Raw genomic sequence first — 19,247 nt, forward strand, 5'->3', positions numbered from 1 at the left:
CCACTTGTCTGGTGGGTGTAGAAAGGCACTAAATATTCCTTCTGTCACATTAATATATGATGTTATATTTAAAATTGGTCATTATTAGGCAGAAAAAATCAATATATTAAAAATATTTTATGGCTACTGTCATTTATTATACTACAATTCCTCACTTTAAAAATTTCTAATTTTGATTAATCTTCCTCAGTGTTTATGCATTCAGAATGTGCATGGATAGTATGCTTTTCAATGCCTTATATATCTGAGAATGTTTTCCTGGCAAAACTCGCATACAAATGTTAATTGGGCTCTCTGATGCCAAATAAATAGCTTTATTTAAAAATCTTCAATAAATATAAGAAGACTGAAATCAAATCAAGTGTCTTCTCCAACCACAATGATATAAAACTAGAAATAAACTACAAGAAAAAAACTGAAATACACAAACACATGGAGGCTAAACAACATGTTACTAAACAATGAATGGGTGAACAATGAAATCACCGAAGAAATCAAAGATATCTAGAGACAAATGAAAGGGAAAATGCAATGACTCAAAATCTATGGGACACAGTGAAAGCAGCCCTAAGAGAGAAATTAATAATGATACAGACTTACCTCAAGAAAAAATAAAAATCTCAAGCAAGGTAACTTTATACTTGAAAGAATTAGAAAAAAAAATAGCAAACAAAACCCAAAGTAAACAGAAGGAAGGAAATGATAAAGATTAGAGTGGAAATAAATGAAATAGAATCTAGAAATCACTACAAATGTCAATGGAACCAAGAGCTGTTTCTTTGAAAAGATAAAATTAATAAACCTGTAACCAGACTCATCAAGAAAACAAAAAGGGAGGACCCAAATAAATAAAATCAGAAATGAAAGAGGAGAACTACCACAGAAATACAAAGGATTATAAAAAAAATACTACTAAGAATTATATGCCAACAAATTGAACAATATAGAAGAAATGGATACATTCTTAGACATACTATCTCCCAAGATTGAATCAAGAAGAAACAGAATATCTAAAACAACTGGTTACCACCAACCAAATTGAATCAGTACACAAAAAACTCAACAACCAAAAGTCTTGGACTGGATAGCTTCATAGGTGAATTCTACCAACCAGTTGAAGAATTAATTAATACCTATTCTCAAACTATTCCAAAATATACAAGAAGAGGCAAGTCTCCCTAATTCTTTTTATAAGGCCACCATTACCCTGATTCCAAAACCAGACGAAGACATAACAAAAAAGAAAACTATAGGTTGATATCCCTGATGAACACTGATGTAAAATCCTCAACAAAATATTAGCGAACTGAATTCAGCAATACATTAAAAAGATCATACACCATGATCAAGTTGGATTTATTCCTGGGATGCAAGATTGGTTTAGTGTCCCCAAATTTATTAATGTGATTCACCGCATTAACAAATTAAAAGATAAAAATCATATGATCATATTAATAGATGCAGAAAAAGCATTTGACAAAATCCAACATTTGTTTATGATAAAAACTCTCAGCAAAATGGAAATATAGGGAACATACCTCAACATAATAAAGTCCATTTATGACAAACGTATAGCTAACATAGTATTCAATGGGGGCAAGGCTAAAGGTGTTTTCTTTAATATCAGGAACAAGACAAGGATGCTTACTTTCACTACTTGTAATCAAAACAGTATTGGAAGTCCTAGCTACAACAATCAGCCAAGAAATAAAAATAAAAGGCATCCAAATTGGAAAGGAGGAAGTAAAACTGTCATTATTTGCAGATGATATACTATATGTAGAGAACTCTAATGATTCCACTGGAAAAAACAAACAAACAAACAAACAAAAAATAGAATTGACGAATCAATTCAGTAAAGAAGCAGGCTACAAATTTAATATTCAGAGGTCAGTTGCATTTTTATATGCCAATGATAAACCATCAGAAAGAGAAATGAATAAAACAGTCCCATTTTACAACTGCATCAAAAACAATAAAATACCTAGGAATCAAATTAACCAAGGAGGTAAAAGACCAGTTATTGGAAAATTATGTCATTGAAAAAAAGAAATTGAAGAAGATACAGATAAATGGAAGCATATATCATGCTCATAAGTAGGAAGAATCAACAATGTAAAAATGGCCATACTACCCAAAGTATCTATAGATTCAATGCAATCCCTATCAAAATGTCAATGGCATTTTTCAGAGAACTAGAAAAAATAACCTAAAAATTTATATGGAACCATGAAATAGCATGAATAGCCACGGTGATCTTGAGGAAGAACAAAGTTGGAGGTATCACACTACCTGCTATCGAACTACAAGGCTATAGTAATCGAAACAGCATGTAGCAACTGTGATCTGAGGCAGCTGACATCTTGGTGTTTTGGTTTTCCTCAAACCCAGGGTTGCATGAGGATTAACTGAACTGATAAACTAATATGTTTAGAGCAATACAACCATGACAGGCAGAATAGATGAAGTAAGCATAAGCTCTGGTTTTAATTATTTGCCTCATGAACGCTTATTTATTTTTTACCACATTATTTGCTTCCTCCTTATACTTGCTTCTTTTGATCTGTTTTTGATGCCTCTTAATTATCTTCTCAAGTTTGAAATTTTCCCTCTGATTTGAATTTTTGCAGTATCTAGATTTCTGTTCAAGATTTTTTGAAATTCTTTATTTGGTAATTGTGATTTCATTTTCATAATCTCTTTTCACATTTCAGATATTCCTTCTCTATGAGTGCATGATTTTATTTAAAAGTAACAGTATTCTATCAAATCTTATTCATTATACGAATTTAAAATTTTCTATTTAAAAAATGTTTGCAATAAATATTTAAAGACATAACAATAGACTTAAGAAGAATGACACCCAAATGCCAGAAACATCGATGACTTTTCATCAAGATATATGCAAATGACAGTTAATTACAGAATGAACTGAGTCATAAAATGAAAAGAAAAAAAATAATAAGCTTGCTTAGAGAATAATGACAGGTAATCTCCAAAATCTCCACTAATACCTGGAAGAGTAAGTGATTGAAATGCTGGTGGATTATGAAACAGTGGAAGTACTCCAATAGGTCTAGAATTTATAGTATAATATAGGATGTCATACTTCATTGATTATATACAGTTATATATTATGAAATTATTATATATCTAATATATATTATATTATGTATATACACATTTGTATTTAATGTATTTTAATTTATACTTAAAGTAATGTATTTATATTTTATAATACTTACAATTATTTTAAAATTATTTATATGATTTCCATATTAACTGTTAGACATCATTGTTCACTTTTAAAAATTTGTTGTTATTCATATGTTAGTGCGCTTAATATCCTAGGTTTAAATTTTAGGATTATAATTGTGTTTATTTAGCTTTGTGATTAACAGACAATTTTGAGTTGAAGATTTTTGAATTTAGGAATAAAACAAGATTAAACACATAGGCAGTTTGTCTTTTTAGAACAGGAGTGGCAAACATCTATTCTGTCATGATCAGACCATATTCTATTGTCATATATTTAGCATCTTCTCACATTTGTGTTACTTGTGAATCCTCTGAAGGCACAGGAGTTTGTTGTTCTTTTAGTTAATTTTATACTGATTATCTTTTCTTTACTTCACCACTATTTTCCTAATCACAAAAAAAGGAAATAGGAAGAGGAAACATAAAAAGAATCCCACCTCTTCACTAGTCTTAGGGCATGGTTGATTTAGAAAAGTCAAAAAAAGGAACCCTTTCATATATGACATTACAGCAGCTTCTGTGCTCAAAAAAAAAAAAAAAAGACTTGCATGAGTCATGGAATTGCAAGATGGAATTGGTCTAAGGTGTAAGTCATTGAAGTCACTCACGCTCAAGCTTGAGCAATCTCACTCAACATATTTTTAACATTAATAGTTAATTGACTATAGTTATGATACATATGATGACTTACTAGTAAGCATGGAAATTGGTTTTAGTTGTTAATTTATCTCACCAAGGGTGATGTATTATTTTGGGGCTCTTCTACTCATTTTTTCCAATCTTGGTCTGGCTGATTTATCAGATATTTTTCATTAATTTTGCCAATAACTTCGTTTGTTCACTCTTATTCCCCATTCATCCCCATTCATGAATAAACACATAAGTTTTAGTTATCTCAATTATACCCTTATTTTACGTGTTTTATTTTTATTTTTCTTTCTTTTTGAAAATTATTTGTACCTATCTCTTGAGTGACCCATGGCATACTTTTTAGTGAAACTTTTACATTTTCAAATTAAGGAATGTCAATAGGACTTAAAATTTTTTCCTTTATTAAATTCTTGATATAAATGAGATTTTAGAGTTAGCTCTGGATGATTGAGTTTCATCAGTTCTCATCTGCATTATATCTAGAAGTCAAAGAGAGATACTAGGAACAATGCCAATCACATTCCAGAAATTCTCAACAGTATCTCTTTCGCTTCAAGATTCCATTGGTAAACTCAATGTGGAAATGAGTATAAAAGTACTGGATGCTTCTATTCAAGTCACTATTTTTCCTTGCAGTTTCATTCCATTTCTTCAATTTTTCACAGTCAGCTCTATTCATATTTTGGTCTATTTCCTAAGTCGTTTATTTTGATATATTGTTTACAAAATCATATTTTCTTGAATTTCATTGAGAACAAATAAAAAATGTCCTAAAATGTACTTCTTTCTCCTGTGGTAATCTCTCCCTGCTCCAACATTATAATGAATATTCTTAGTCTCTTACAATGGAAAATGTTTTCATAAGCTCATGTTTTATTATTATAATGATTATTATATCTGTTATAGACTGCACAACAAATGAATGTCTACACTTCACTTATCTCAATAAACAAAGACAATGATGTTTTTCTGGTTCCCCTAATTATAAACATTTTTCTATTAGAACTTTCCATTTTTAAGCAGGGTGAGGTTAGGAGGGTGGTAAAGTTGGGTATTCACAACTATTAACCAAGTATTTGGTATCCTTTATATTTCTACATTATTTCAAAAGTGATATAGGATTAATTTTTAAGTTAGAGCTATTAAACAGAAACATAATGAAAGCTACAAATATGTACCACGTATGTATTAAAATTTGCCTAATAAGCCCCCTTAAAATTAAAAAAACAGGTTAATATCAATCATATATTTTACTTTACCCTACATATCTAAAATATGTAATCAATATTAAACATATTGATGAGATTTTTACTTTGTTAAAACATACAAACTCCTCACAATCTGCTGTGTATTTTATAGTTACAATACACCTCCATTTGGACTAGCCACATTTCAAGTGCTTAAATGCCGCACATGGCCAGTGGCTACCAGACTGGACAGTGAAGTGTTAAAACTTTACCAGAAAGAGTGAATAAAGTATAAAAACCAAAGTATACTTCTCTCTCAGGTGTTTTATTGCTTACTTTATATTCCAGGAAATAACCTACAATTATTTGCCTTCATCTGCTTTAACCAAAGTTGCATTAAGTTGCATTAAGTAGACATCATAGTCTCCAAATCCATATGAAGTGTTTTTCATGGAGTGGGGGACAAGTGGGGGTGGGGAATGTTGTGAGATAGTGAAAGAATCTTAAAGCAAACCAAACAAAAACAAAGTAAAACAAACACGCAAAACTAACAAACAAACAAACAAAAAAAACAAAAAAAACCCAACCTTTTGGTAGAGATGCATGAACCTGTCCCTTTGCTAAATGTATGTCTATGAAAAAGTGCTATACTAGGTGTGAATAAAAAAAGTTGTAGAAAGTGCTTGTTCTGCTTCAGGACTCCATACTACCTTGATTAGTGAATATTTCTCTTTGGTACCAGCAGATAATTAATCAACGCACTCACTTCCTGATGTCATTTCAGCTATGTGTTTCTGTCCATTGTTTTTGTGAGTGGCTCAATAGGAAAATGAGAGAATATAAATGGGAACTGCTAGATAAACACCATCAAAACCTGAAAGAGTTTGCCATAATTCTTAAAAAACCAGAATTATTTTACCATACAGAAAGACGGCTTGTTGCAATATTTATTTTTATGTTCTTTTGAGTTCAATGACAATATGGTGATGATCTCTGCCACCCCCTCTTATATCATAAACAAATATTTAATCCCTTGCTTAACTTATAAATCATATGCTAACCAGCATTATAAGGTGGGCCTATAATATTATCTTCTAATGTTTTTTAAATTTTAAACATCTTGTTCATTTTATTTTCACCATGTTTCTCCAAAGAGAAGTGATCTTCGGGGATTTTTTTTTTTTCAATAAAATGCATGAGTATACAACAAAAGAAGTAATTAATTCAATGAATTAATCATATCATTATGTTCGGTAGTCAGGCATGTTATATCATTTCTTTGATGTGAACCACCAGTGGGAACAATCTATCTTATCTGTCATTGCGATGAATTTTATTAAAAATTAAAAGTATTCAATCTGTATTAAAGCTAAAGATCAAGGACATGTCTAATAATATTTTATTCACATTGCAGCTGTGCTTTGGCCTTTAAATATTTTACCTGCTTACTAATGTGCCATTTTGAGATAACAAATCCTATTTTAGACTCAAATCTCTGTAGAGAAACAACTCAGATAATACTTTATGTTTAGCCTTTTGTTTTCAAGTATTTAAAAGGAAGATATTTTCTTAATGACTACAGTGATATATTTAGCAAGATGATCAGAAATAATACTCTATAAAAATATTGAGCAGTACTTTAGTGGCCATAAAACAAAGTGCAAAACTGTATTAGTTCTCTTATAAGAGTCCGGAGAAGTCTACCTATGTTGATATGAGACAAGACAAGATTAATTTTAGACTTTGACTTGAAGGAAGAATGTGTATCAGAGAGCATTCTTGGAATTTTGAGCACGACTTTTCATGGACTGATCCCCGGAGAAACCTAAAAGGTATACAACTTGCTGGCTATGTTTCAGGTGTCTTTTTAGTATAAGTTAATTCCCTGTAAACCACAATGTTTTAGGGTACAGGAGTGTTCATTAATTCAACCAACACAATGCAATTTGCTGAGTTGTTCCCTACAGGTACATAAGTAAAACACACTCTCTAGTTCAAGGAGTTCACAGTCTAGTGGTGAAGGTAGACAAATAATACTTTCAATAGAATGTATAATAATTTCAAAAATCCACAATTTACTTTACCATTAAAACTTATCACTCATTGAATATTTTCCTTGGACAAGGTACCATAAGTGGCATTCTTTATATCTTATCTCAAAAATGCTATGTGGTTGATATTACTGTTATCATTTCACAAATAAGAAAAAAGATTATCAGACATTTCAGGTAACTCACCTAGGTGATGGAACTAGTAAAACAACAGAGCTGGGGCATAAATCAAATTTTATGACTCTGGTGCCCATGAGCCTGTCATTTTTCTACCTTTGGCTCAATCTTAGATAGGTGTACCAAGCTAGAATACAAGAGAAGCACCTGCCTGGACAGAAGGTGAAAAAAAATAATTCCTGGAGGAGATGTAATGTGAATTGAATCATATCCGCCTGAAACAGTGGGAATGGGTGTTGGCAGAAGATAAGTTTTCTAGTGTAAAGTCACAGACACATGGTGGAGGTAAAGTGTAGGGTATGTGGACAAGAGTAGAAATGAAGACATGGGGATAGAATGATGGGTGTATGGAGCAGACCATCTACAAAAAAATACATATCTAAGACAAGAGGAACCTTCAGACATTTTTTATGAAAGGGATTGATGTGATAATGTCTCAGTTTCCATTTTTTGACTTATAAAATACAGACTGAATTTATGAAGAAAAGTTATGGGACAATTTTAGGAAAAGAGTTTAGATGTGATGAGCATTTACCTTAAGTTAGAATAATTGAGAGGCAAGAGTTTGCCAATATTTTTCATGTGAGCAAAAATGAATAGAAAATAACAAAAAATAGGAGCATTTGCTTTGAGGTTGCTACCAGAAGTTAAATGGCAAAGTGAAAATCAAATAGTCTTAGGTGTGAATTCACTATCTATTAGTTGGTATACTTGAATGAATGTTCAATTCAGATCCTAAATGATGGGTGGTACAGATAGGTAAGAATGCGAAAAAGAAGAAGAAATTGGCTTGAGAAATAATGTATGTGAAGGATTCATGGTGAAAAGGAGAAAAACAATAGATAGGGAAGTTTCTATAAAGCTAAATTTATGTGTCCTAAAGGACTTGATTTTACTCTCGAAGAATATCTTTTCTATTTTTCCATTTTACTGTTAACATGTGATTTTTATGAAATTATAATGACAGAAGATAGTGGTTGAGAATATTTTTCCGTTTTTTTTTTTTTTGTAATCTTATTGGCAAAGTAAAAGCTAGCAACCCTAAGCCAGTACTTCTGTTTTTATTTTTTTTTAAAATTGTTTGATTCATAAATCCAAGTCTGGGAATCCAGCTCTAATCTAAATTGTAGAGTATTTTTTAAAGTATGTGGGGACAGCTCACTAATCTTCTAGCCTGCATTACAGTACATGAGGATGTCAAAGCATTGTTTTCACAGAGAAGACCAATTAACAAAAGATTATTTGACTGCAAAAAAAAATTCTAAAGAAAGGCACAGTTATGATAGTTGCTTTATTATTATTTCTCAGCACGGATGGCTTTGAATCTTAAGCTGGTATACGTCTCTTTTAGGGATTCAAACAAACCTACTCAAATGAATTTCAGATCACTAGACTGTTAGTGTAAAGAGGACTTCAATTAAAGGTTTATGAGTAGGAAAAAACAGATGTTATCTAATAGCACCTGTTAAAGGAACAGTCTGGGGAAAAACCTGCAGACTTTTTGCTGCACCTGCTGAAAGTAGCATCTGGAAAAGCCACCTTTATATTCAGATGCATGTTGGCATCTGTGACAGGTTAACTTATATCTATATGATATATAAGATCAACAACAGCATTCCATTTTGTACAAATCAAATCTTTTGGAGGAACTTATATTTCTTACATGCTATTTTCTGATCATGTTTTTCATATTAAACTTGTCACTATCTAGTAAGAAATGTTTAATGAATTTAATAAGAATCAAGATAAATGTTGTAGTGTATCATGTTTATCTACACAATTTGTATGCAAAAACCTGCCCAACTCATCTCCCAGAATGTAATGCTATTGCCTGAATCTGATAGTAATAGCAATGAGGTCAGAGTCACATTTTTTCCTACTCATGGCTCCAGACTGTTCTTTATTATGGTTTTGTTATGGTCTATGAAGCTTGAGTGCTAACAAATCCTATTTTAGGTTCGGCTTGGCAGGGTGAGGAGGCCTGGTTGTTCCTGGAGCCCCATGGGCAACGACTACAGCAGAGGGACATAAGCAGCAGAAAATAAACTACCAGTGAATCATGGACTCTGGGCATGGGGGCTTTTCTTAAAAACAAAAGAAAACAAAACTGGAAATTAGCACTGAGATGTTTAGGCTTGGCTAGGAGGGTTTGAGAATCATTGCTCTATCACATCTTTTCCATCTTCTGAATTTCAGCTCACATTACTTTCCTTAATCCTGCATGCTGGGACTATGTACCCTTTGAGAGAATTCTACTCTCATCCTCTGACTCAGGGGTCTCTGGCTTAAGAGACAGAGTGGGCAACATGTATTCATTTTTTCCTATCTTTCCCAAGCAAGTCTTAATTAGCCCATCATTAGAGGTCAATTCTCATTACAGTAAAGTTTGCCAAGGAATATCCATCCTTTCCATAAACACAGCTTCATTGATTCATGAAATTTAGTCCCACGATCATCTGTATCAAGTACTGTCTAACATCTCTGCTAGGAGATACCCTCAGCTATATCTTGGATCATGTTCTGATCATTTGGTCCTTGGCAGCATAGAAAGTGCCATATTATTAAAACTTTTCCCATCAGCTTCAGGCATGTTAATTTGCTAACTCCCAGGAGGTAATTTGTTGATTTGTCACAGTTATTTTCTTTGTGACCATCTGCCACCCTAGCGGAACATTAGTAGAATTAATTTTCTGTCAGGGCTGGGTGTCTGCTCTGGAATCTTTTGTTGGAGGGAGGAGCCTAACTATCTTCACTCCTCTGAAGCCTTAAGCATGATGAATTTGAATTATGACATGATTGTCAACTCCTCCCACAGTCCAGCTCTGAGTTGCATCTGCCCTACTGTGTTGGTCTTTGCTGGCCTGTTCCCTAAGAGGAGCCCATGCAGGAAAGATAAGGAAAATCTGCACATCTATGCCGAATGAGGTTTTTTGGCAGAGTTTTACTATACAGAGTCCCATTATTATTTGCTCTAATCAAGCCTGATTCTTCCATCTCTGCAAAGTAGCCACTTTGTATACAGCTCTTTGCAAAAGCCTCTCATATTTTTAACATATGTAAGGAAGATTTTTCTTTTTTCCTTTGGTTAAAATGAGATATAAGTACTCTACAGGTGTCCTCCATTTCATTGCGTTGTCATTTGATTGCTGCTCAGCAGACAGTTGTACACCCTGTAGCATTTGCAGTTTTATGCTGCAAATAGCTTCTAAGGCCTGAGTCACTCTTGGCAGTCTTTTCAATTGCTCTACCTCACGGTCCTGTTAATATTATATCTCTGTGGTGTGGTCTAGACATAATTTTCGGGCGATGCAGCTGCTAAGAGTATCCCCAGTTTCAGATGGCATGTGGTATCCTCCAGGAGTTCAGGGCTTGCTCCCCTGTTTATCTACAATAGAAGCCTATGTTACAGGGGTTCTTTCTCAGTAGATAAGGAAAATATACATTTCTGAACAGTCCCAATATCTTAATCGAAGACTTTCTATTCCCTACCTACAAAACTTTGATTTTAAAAGAAAGTTTGTTTTAATATACAATGATTTCATATCAGCTTTCAGGGTTCTTCCTTACTTCTTATGTTTAAGAAAATTTTGGACCTAATTATTCTTAGCAACTATAAATACTGCCAAGCTTTCTATCTAGAACTTACAACCAAGAACACAGAATAAAGGACTTTTAAAGTCCAGCTAAGAAAAACTTCTAAAACCTTCTGATTTTTAAGGTGTTATTCTGTGAACTAACACAATCAATATTGTGTAAATTTAGTCTTTCCTTCACCTTCCATTCAATAATTTAGCATCCATTTATGAAGATAAAATCTTGGATCAAATCTTAGGTAGTAATTTAGTCTGAAATGCAGATGGGTTTAGCACCAGAGCTTAAAACAATCCTGGAAAAGTGCCATTTATAACCCATTTATTAACTTGGTTCACTCGCCCTTCAAGATTCCTCCAATAAAACAGGAAATCCTCTATTTCTACCTAGAATGTTTATATGCATAAAGACTCAGAAGACTATTGCTCCTGCTCTATTGATGAGATTGAATAGCAAAAATTTTATCAGCAAAGTGAGATCACAAAGAAATCTAATAAACTAAAATTCAGAAAGTGACAAGTTCCTCTAAAGAAAAACAGGTCTCAGACTGCATTTATCATTGGCAAAGAGGCAGGAGGAGTACACTGCTATAGTTGAAGTAAGAAGATAAGAGACAAACTTTTTAAAAGACTGGGGTGTATGCTGGCATGTCTGTGTACCATCCCTGGGAGCCCGAGACAGAAGGAGAATCTGTACACACCCACAACACTTTCTATGGGCCAATGAAGCATAAATATTAAAGATGAAGGCAGGAGATCTGAAATAATCTCTATGGCATATATTTACCAGATAGGCTAAAGCAGGTGCAGATTTGAAATAACCACAGAAACACTCTCAGCTTTGAAAGAGTAAGAGGTGATAGCTACCTGTTGCAGGAGAAGTGACTGAGAGACTTCCCACTGAGGTCCTGGCATAATTGTCTGTGAAGTCTGAGGCCCGTAATGGAGAACTATACAGGCATCTCATTTCTACATTGAGTATAAAAGAGTGGCCATGCACTGCTGGAGAGTAGCAGGAGAGTTAAGAGAGAACCCCCAAGTCACAGGTACATGGGGTTACTGAAATTTAAGGACAGGCATGAGAATTAAGAAATCCCACAGGCATCTTGTCTTTTAAATTGAATATATGGCAGCAGGACGTCTGTGGCTTGGGAAGAGCCAGAGCCAGAAAGCTGATTAAGATCTTCTGGAGATGCAGGCACAGAGGACCTGTAGTTAGCAGAATAATGGTTCCCCCAAGATGTCCAATTCCTAATCTTTAGAACCTGTACATATGTTACCTTGGTAGCAAAAGGAACTTTGCAGATGTGATTAGGTTAAAGATACTGAGGTAGGGTAATTACTCTGGATTATCCAGCTGTGTAAATGTCATCATGAGGGTCCTTATAAGTGCAAGAGAGAGGCAGGAGAATCAGTCAAAGAGGTAGATGTTACAATGGAAGCAGATCTTTGGACTGATGCAACTGCTGGGCTTGAAGATGAAAAGAAGCCATGAGCTGGGGAATGCAGATGGATCCTAGAAATTAGAAAGAACAAAGAAACAGATTCTCCCCTAGTGCTTCAAAAAGGAATAGAGCTCTACTGACACCTTTATTTTAGCCCAGTGAGACATAGTCTAGATTTATGACTTCCAGAACTGCAAAATAATAAATTTGTGTTGTGTTAAGCCAGTAAGTTTCTAGCAGTTATAGCAGCAATAGTAAGTTCATACAAGGTCTGTGAAGTCTGAGAGCTGGATAAGAGAGCTTAGAGAAATCTTCCAGGCATCCCATACCATAGACTGCGTATAAAGGCCATAGCTGACTAGGTGTGGTTGTTTGGAGTGAACTGAATCTAACTAAAGCTACCACAAAACCTAATCCTAGCTCAATAAAAACCATATCAAATCAAGAACCCCCTCACCCTGTAAGTTTACAGCCTAATAGAAAAAGAGACATGCTTGTTTCTAAGGATAAATATTATTTACCTTAACCTTTATATTATATCACATACGATTTTGCCATTGAATTTAAAAAATGATAAATCTGAAGAAGGATATATGTATGATACTTTGTCAAGAGACAAAGAACTTAATAGAGACAGACTCAGAGCTGAACAAATATTAGAATTATCAGATAAGTACTATGATAAATCTATAAAAAGCACATTAAAAGATCTAGTAGAAACAGCAGACAACATGAATGGAAAAGGCGGAGATTAAAATCACACACAAAAAAAGACAAATTAAAATGCTACATATAAGAAATACAATATTAAAAATGAAGAAGTTTTTGGATGGGTTTATCAATGGGCTAAACATAGCAGGGGAAGAAATCAGTATACTTTAAGACAGGTCAATAGAAATGATCCAAAATGAAAAGAAAAAAAAAAAAGAGAGAAGAATGAGTAATGAATAAAGTATGTCTGAGATCTGTAGGGACTCTATAAAACATTCTAATGTGCATGCAGTTATAGTTCTAGAAGAAGAAAAGAAAAAGAATGAAGCGAAAGAGGTATCTGAATGCATATTGACTAAGAATTTTTCATCTTGAAAGAGTTTTCACTATTTGCCAACCATAATAGTGGTAATATATTCAGAAGTTGTTAGTGGATACTAAGGCTGAAGAATGGGTTTGAGGAGGAACAGGATATCATAATCTCACAGTATCACTCTACAACATATTTAATTAAAAAAATGAAACTAAATATCTCCATGGCATAGAAAGCTAGCAGGCAACAACTTGGCCAGGTGATCAAGTTTAACCTAACTAGTGCTGGCATGAGTCAATATCATGTGCCTCCTGAAGTGATACCTTGAGAAAAGCATATCACTCCCATGGTGCTCCAGCTCCGGGTACATTGCCTGGGATTGGTCATGAAGAAACATCAGATAGATATTGGGTGGTGGTCATCTTACAGAATAAAATGCCTGTATTCTTTCAAACTATTTGCCTCATGAAAGATAGGGAAATTTGAGGAAATGTTCATGATTGATGTAGAATGAAGAGATAAGGCAGCTTAATGCATTGCATGATCCTGGTTTGGTTCCTGGACTAGAAAGGAAAAAAGAGACATTGTTAACAGTTGGCATGTTTGAATTGGGTTCTGTGATCTGGTTGGAAGTGAGTAATAAATGTTAATTTTCTGACTGGAAGAACTGAGGAGCTGGTATGTATGAGTGTCCTTCTTTGGGGGAAAATACATACTGGCATGGTTGGAAATAACAGGCAACATGCTAACAGCTTGATAATAGATACAGAGAGAGAAAAGAGAACAAAATATTAACAATTAGAGACTTTGAGCATATGGGAATATTTGCACGGTTCTTGAAACTTTTCTGAAAGTCTGAAATCAAAATAAATTATAAAAATCAGTACATAAAATAACCATCTGCACAATTAAAAATAGCTTCCTTGACGTTTTATTTATTACTAATAAATTTGTTGAGATAAAGTACTCACCAGTTAGGATGGATAAACCAAACAATTTAAAATCAAGTAATTAAGTATGATAATATAAATTGGTAGTAAATGTTGCTTTCCATTAAGCAAATTGCTAGACAGTAAAATTAAGATAAGTAAGTAAGTAAGTGGATAAATAAATAAATAAATAAATAATCAAACATATACATACACACATAATATAAATTACCTCTTTCTAGATTTTGATTAAAAATTGTATTTTAGAAATGGTTGTTACTAGAACTAAACAATAAACATTTAAAATTAAGAAGTATAGCTTGGAGTTTATCTTAGACAAGTGGAATTGAAGATAATGTGTTCAAATGACTTAGCACTGGAATTAGCTTTGGCCCCCACACACATTATTGTACTTGTAAATTAACTGACCAATCCAATCAAAGTGGGAGAATACGTCATGCTCTTAATGTCAGGAAAAACAAAACAAAACAGGTAACCGATGAAAATTAATGGGCCTTGCCAAACAATCGTGTTTGCTATATGATGCTAATTAATAATATGGGGATATATTTCTCCCCATCGGACTGATAAAATTTGGGGAGAGCTTTAAAACATTGGCACCATCTTCATATTTATTTTGTTACTAAAATCATGGAGAATTGGGTAAAGGAGTTGTAACATGAACAATGTTTGGTAAGAGTGAAAAGTGTTTAAAGAAAACTAGGAAAGGTGAAATATGACAGATCAACTAAAAAAAGAAAGAAACAGAACTTGTCAGTGTCTACTATACGGAATAAATAAAATTAAACTAAACTCTGGGTCTAGTTCATGTTGGGGAAACATGAAACTCAGTAACAACTGTATTTCAGAAAAACAGATCAAAACCAAACACAATATAAAGCCCCTATTAAAATAATGACAAAATAAGCACCCAATTTTCAAGATGATTATAAAAGCATTAAATATTTGCTAAAAATATCAGTGATCTTATGATTGTGAAAAATACATGAGATATATTGTTCATAATATTTTTAGATTATTTTATTTAAAATGGAGAAAGGAGGAATGCAGAAATGACTAAAGAATGACAATGATTTTTTATTTAAAAGGGAGAAAGAAAATGTTTCTTGTTCTGAGATTAAGGAAAATAATTGACAGGAAAAATCTAATATTTCAGCTAACAATTGAGCATTAGTGCCCTTTGGGGTTAATTCAATATAATGCATAACCTTTACTACGTGATGGCAATACAATTGATTCATAATTATAAAGCACATGTACTGAGTTCTTTTTAAAATAATGGGTATTGACTGGTAATTGTGTAACCACACTCTCTGTCTCAACCCTGTAGCAAATTACACTCATCTGTTAAAAAACACATTCAGAATCTCTGCTCCCTGGCCATTTTTAGAATCAAATCTATGACAGTTTTATCAGACTGCTGCCTTAATTAGCTGAACTGATTGTCACAAAATAGCCTATAGAGCAGTGGCACTAAAACTATGACCCACAGACTAACAACATCATTGCCATTACCTGAGAACTTGTTAAAGTGAAAATTCTCAGGCCCTACCCCAGATTTCTGGAATCAGAAATTCTAAGAGTAGAGCCAGCAATTCGTGATTTAATAAACCTCTGGTTGATTCTGATGCATGCTCAAATTTGAGAACCACTACTGTAATTTGTTTCTTTTTGAACTTCTCTAGGATGGTGGATGAAATAAGAGTGGCCGGCCATTCTTTGAAAATGTCTTGCTCACATGAATTCATAGGCTATTATTAACATTCCGTTGATGAAAGGTCTCTATTGTTTGAAAACCTGTGCCCTTTACTTGGCATGTCTTGCCCACGTCCTCTCCTAGGAATTCCTATTAGTTTGCCGAACAATATTAGAGGAAGAAAAATAATTGAATAAGGGTGACACAGAACAAACATTAAAGTTTACCAATGAAGCATCAAGGCTAAAAGTCTTCAAAATCTCATTAATATTGCCTGATTCAGTAACTTCAAATGTAAAAAAAAAAAAAAAAAAAAGAAAGGGAGGCGATGCTTTCATTCTGTAAGTCAAGAGTGTTTTTATTATCCTCCGCTATTCCTAATACATAGCTCTATTTCAGTTTTTGACAACTACTGCATGCCTCATAAAACATATTTGATTTACCCCAGCGAGCTTCTTGTTGCTCCTGGCACTGTCATCCTCTACTCTATTGTACTCTCACCATTTCCTTATTTTGCTTCTTTCCATCCAGCTTCTCATATAAAATTGCCTACAATGTGTCAATTATTATGGTGCACAAAACACATTTAGCTCTCCCTCTAGTGACAATTTGTGACCAGTTCCAGCAGTTACCCTGGTTACCCCTTCCTTTGCATACAGCAACAATGATCAAGTAATACCTAATATCCATTAGGAGCTTATTTTGTGTGAGTCAATGTCTTCAGAATTTTATTTCCAATTGTGAAATTAAAGAACAACATAGAACTTGATAAAGAAATAAACAAGATAAGAAAGTGAAACATAATTTTCTAAAAAGAGAAAAAGACTACAGAACGTATTTATGAGATCAGAACTTGCTTATACCAATGTAAAAATGTTTACCTTGAGACATAATATTTGAAATCAAAATGTAAGATAGATATATAATATAGAAAACCAAATAAACAGTCATTGAAAGTATTTTTCCACATCTTATACAATATAGAATTATAAGTATATATACCACAAAAGAGAAAAAGATTAGAAACTATTTCACTTACTTTAAAATAAGTTACACGTCAGTCAGTTTTCTATCTAAAAATTTTACTCCTAATCACTTATTTGTATTTCCCTTTTTCCATATATTTGCTTCCCAGATACTTTATTTAAAAAGATGCTTTTTATTCCAATTGCTTATAAATCTTCCTTTTCTCTTTAACCCCATTATAGGCCATAGTGTGTCTTAGTTTTAGATTAAAAAACTAATTATCCTATGCTTCATAAAGATTTAAAATAAAGGGTTTTAAAAAGTTTTTTTCCCCCATGATGCTCCAAAATTCATTTTTCTAGATTATTATCCTTGCCCTGTCACTTTGTAACTGTATGATCTTGTAAAAGTTACTTGACTGCTTTGTGCATGAGTTCTTTCATCTCTAAAGTGGGGAGAATAGTAGTTAAGTTCTCAATAATTGTTAGCTTTTATTATTGTTATTAAGATTATCAGAAAAGGAGTATGGAAAGTCCATAGGCTGAAATAATAATTGCCTTCATTTATACATAATGAAGAGTTATAAACTACATTGTAGTTAATGAACTTTACAAACTTTATTTTGATATTTTAGAATGAGAGTTACAAGCATCCTTAAATGTTTTCAGATAAAACATAGGCACACTTGGAGTTGAACGCTTTTTAACTTAATTTACTTTTAAAATAGTTAAATAGATCTATACTAAACAGCCATACCTTCGCTACTTTGGTTCTGGCCATTTCTTTAGATCTGTGTAGCTAGGATTAATTTATGTCCCTACACATAGGCTGCCATGTCAGAGGTTTATGAAAGGGCTACTAATCCCAACCCTAATCAGCTGAGACTTGAACTTATTTTCTTTGATCTGAAGCATGGAGTGGACTAGCTACTGTAAGATTTCTATGTTGCCTCCTCCTCACTACAAAGCCGACTTTACAGCAACCACATCCAGAACTTCAAACTAACCAAACTTCAACCAGTGTCAAAGTCTGAATAAGTCTACCCCTACTTTAATGATACCCAAAAATGTGCTTCTGCTCAGATTCTTTCTTCTTAGTTCTGTCTGGCCCAGTTACTCTGCCCATAAACACACACACACACACACACACACACACACACACACACACACACACACTCTCTCTCTCTCTCTCTCTCTCTCTCTCTCTCTCTCTCTCTCTCTCTCTCTCTCTTAAAAAATGGAAGCTTTGAGTATCCCTAAGGACTCACATGCCAGTCATGTTCCTGAGGACCAGTGTTTGAAGCCTGGGATCTTTAGCATACTTCCCTCCTAACATCACCCAGATGACCTGATTACTAAAACTTTAACTTTTCCTTGATTTTTCTACTGTCTTTCTGTTTTTTTAATAGAATAACTTTGTCAATGAAGTTACAGTTTACATTTAGACTCCTCCCAAATCACAAGTAGTCATGATTTACCTTTCCTCCTTAGAAATAACATGTGCCAATTTGCTCAGTATATGGGCACCTGTCCTAGCTTAGGGCATGTATCTCTACCTGTTCCTATCTCTACTTGTTCCATCAACTGAGCTATACATAGGGACATATCATGTTGTATAAATAGGTAATAAAACCAAAAATGTGGCCACAGTCAGTGCCTTAACCATTTCCCATACTTGATATATTTAATGACCCAGTAGCATTGAGAAACTTAATTTGTACTACCTTCTCTGATGTTATGCAATGACATGGAGGTAGAGGGTGAGTAATATTCATGCTGTACAAACCAGACTATACTCATTTCTATAGTATGATTTTAATGTAGATATTTCAAAATGATGTGCAAGTATGCTGGACAGAACTTTTCTATCCTCATATGGAGAGAAAACCTAAAATATAATGCTATTAAGTAAACTTCCTCTGGTCACCAGAGATTTAGCAGGAACAAGCTGAACTTATGCCCCGCAGGGACTCAACAAAGGCTTGTTCAACAATGCAGTGAACATTAGTCTCAGTTTAAGTTATGGCGCTCTATGCAGAGCATTATCCATTTGTGTCTTCTGGGCATGTTCTTAGCAAGCACAATGGCAATTCCCAGATGTAATTATAGTTCAAAGGGTGTGGAGAAGGAAAATTTTCACTTTTAATTAAAGAATATGAGTCCCTGTTAAACATAAGCAGGGTATACGTCACTCATTCACAGAAATTTAAATCATGGCTTATTTTAACTCAGAGAAAGAACTAAAATCTCAGC

Source organism: Rousettus aegyptiacus, unplaced genomic scaffold (genome assembly GCF_014176215.1).
Source record: "Rousettus aegyptiacus isolate mRouAeg1 unplaced genomic scaffold, mRouAeg1.p scaffold_m13_p_3, whole genome shotgun sequence".
In the NCBI taxonomy this organism is placed as follows: domain Eukaryota; kingdom Metazoa; phylum Chordata; class Mammalia; order Chiroptera; family Pteropodidae; genus Rousettus; species Rousettus aegyptiacus.